Genomic DNA, 3,243 nt, shown 5'->3' on the forward strand with positions numbered 1-3,243 from the left:
GGAAGTGAGGAGCTAACGTGCAGAGGAAGGAAGTGCTCGCGGAGCAAATCTTGGGATGTATAAAAGTCTTGCTCTATCCATAACTAGTAATTTTATTATTGTTGTTGTAATGTCAAGTATAGATATATGTGTAGTTATACTAAGTAATACCAACAATATTGTGGAAATAACATAAGTATTGTGTTTTGGTAGAAGGATTATAGAAGTTTATAAAATGATGATTTTAGGTGAGGTTATGATAAAAAGTATAAGTCCGAGTTTGCATGGCAATTTGAAATGATGCATTAATGTGCAGTTGTGCTACCCAAATTTAGTTAGAATAAAAGATATTGAAAAATGGAGATGTTTGTAGAAACTAGGGTTTAGTTTAAGATTCAGAAGTTTGGAGTTTGTATTTTTTTTTTAATTGGTGGTTTTCATAGGGTATGAATATTATATGATTTTTAAATACTATTAGAGTGAAAAATGGGAAAAATTTCGATTTTGGTCGTGTTTTTGAAATGGAAAAAGCTATTAGAACCCCCTTGGTCAACTGAGTGCTGTGCGGTGACAAAAAAACTTCCCGAGAGCCTCGATTGATGTTCGATTGACCGAGATTTTAGGTAGAAACTTTCAATATGATTCGGTTGAAGCTTAATCAATCGAGCTTGGGCAGTGTTTTAAAAATAGTATTTTTATGGGTAAGATATGTAGTTTAAATATTTTTAAGAGTTCAATAAAGATTTTAGGGTTTAAAGAAGAGTTATAATTTAACTGATAAGTGAAATGTGTGTGCAGAGGAAAATGGTACGAAACCCAACAATTATAAAGTAGGAGCAAATAAAAGTTGTAAGTACAAATATCTGGACCAAGACTACATTCAAATATTTTACAAACTGATATGCATGCTTTGTTCATGACACTAAGCCCTCTGATTTGACTATGTTATTTAAGAATTGTACATTATATTGAGCTTTACACTATTTAAAGAAATAGAAGTTTATAAAAAATAATTTGAAATAACTTGTGTTAATCTAAACTATGGAAAATGTTTACGTATGACCCAATGCATGAGAGGGGGTCCAATGCTTGGTGTATGATCTTGTGAGTGGGGATAAATAAAAAACTTACACTATGACTGAGTGTGTTAGTTGGGATTAAATGATAGACATATGATCATGTGTAGGTAAAATACTTACACCATGACCTAGTGTTTGAGTGGGGGTTAAATGCTCAACATAAGATCCGGTGAGTTGGGATGAAACATTTACACTATGACCTAGTTTGTGAAGGGGGGTTTAAACACTTGACATGTGATCTTGTGATTGGGGGTTAAACACTTAATTACAACATGACTCAACGTTAAGTGGAGAGCGCTTACCCATATTCCTGTAAGTGGGGTTAAACACTTAAATGTATCTTATGTATATATGATAGTATTTCTATAATGTACATTTGATTATGCACCCGTTTTATACTTTGGCATGTTTTGATTTAACTACTGCTACATTATGATTTTAACTCTCATAATAGATGTATTTGAATTTTGAAAGAAAAGTCTCTCAAAGATTGTGTTAATGGTACAAAAATCTGGTTTTAAAAGGATTATCCTACTTATTGAGCTATGGAATCACCGTTTTCCACCTATAAAATTGTTAATTTTATAGATATGGTCACAATGGAGGAATGAGAGTCTTATCAGCATTTAGACTATTATCCGTAGGAACTTGACGTGGTTAGATCGGTGAAATGTTGTTTTGTGGATATCAACGTTGTTAGTTGTAAGATTGCTACATATTGCATTTTTTGGATGTATTAATTGAACGATACTTTTGCCTGAGAGTGTGCAACAACTCACTTTATGTATATAAATAAAAATTTCTATTTAGTTAGTGCTCTTCTATAATGTTTGGTTGTGAAAATGAGTTTGTGGTTCCAAACACAAGAAGAAGGGATATATGAAATTTTGATGCGTGCATCAAAGATTGTAGTAGCGCCACATGGAATATGCGAGTATTTTGCACTTATTAACATATTATTTAAGTCGGGGCATTACACTTGCCCCTTTAATTCAAAATAATGTCTCTTCCAATTTGATTAATTACCTCTCCTTTATTTAGTTCCCTCATTTCTAAAACACACACACACACACACATCCTTATCCCAATTCATAATAATGTCTCTCCCACTTGGTTCAACTACTTTTCATTTTGTTTTTTCATGTAGTTTCCCCTCTCCAAAACACACATATAAAAATAGACTTTTTTTTATTTATTTTTTATTTTTTTATGTAGTGGCCTTCTTCTAGAAATACACACATAAAATATTTAGTATTTGGGTATTTGTTTATAAAGTAAAAAAAAAAACAAAAAAACAAAAAAAAACAAAAAAAAAAATGGTATAGTCCTTTGGATGATGTCGCCAAAAATGTATCTAACTTTCTTCTATTTGATTTCTTATTTCTATTTTTTTTTTAAAATTATCTCTACAGTAAAACAACAGGTTTTGTTAAAAATAAAAAGTAAAAATTCTCGTAGGGGGATTTTAGTAATGGGAATGAAAACTATGATAAAAATAGAAAGACCAATATTTTAATAATTTTTTAATAAAATTAAGGAATACATTGAACTTTTCGAAAATTTTCACATATGTTGTTTAACTTTTACATGGATTTATTTTCTCACTTTACTCAAAAGTAATCAAACTATATTTTTGTTAATTTTTATGTTTAGAATTTTATTTAAAGTTCACGTGTTGATGAATATATATGCGTTTCAACATATGAAAAAAATGTTGAAGATATCTAAATCAATTAACATAAATACAAAAGTACAAGTTGCATTTATATGTTTTAAATGAAAATTAAATAATCTTTACTTTTTCATTTATTTTGTTACTTATATTATTTAATATTTTTGATAACCAATTTTATCTCGGCTCTTTCTATTAATGTTATCCCTCCTAATCAATCCTAACTCTACCACTACATATATCTATATACAAGTTTATGGGAATTTTCCATTTTTGTTGTTTCACATATTCAATAACCAAAACTATTATGATTTTGTTATAGATATATTATAGTTACACTTCAAGTTTCAAAATTTAAATGAACACTTCTAAAAGATTTACCTTTTTCAGAATTTGGAATGCGGGGGAGAATCTCAATGTAACATATATCCTTAGACGAAGTTATTAACAATATCTTGCTGCCAAACTACAATCATATGGTGAGCGTGCATCAATTATCAAGTATAAAAACGT

Source organism: Alnus glutinosa, chromosome 3 (genome assembly GCF_958979055.1).
Source record: "Alnus glutinosa chromosome 3, dhAlnGlut1.1, whole genome shotgun sequence".
NCBI lineage: Eukaryota > Viridiplantae > Streptophyta > Magnoliopsida > Fagales > Betulaceae > Alnus > Alnus glutinosa.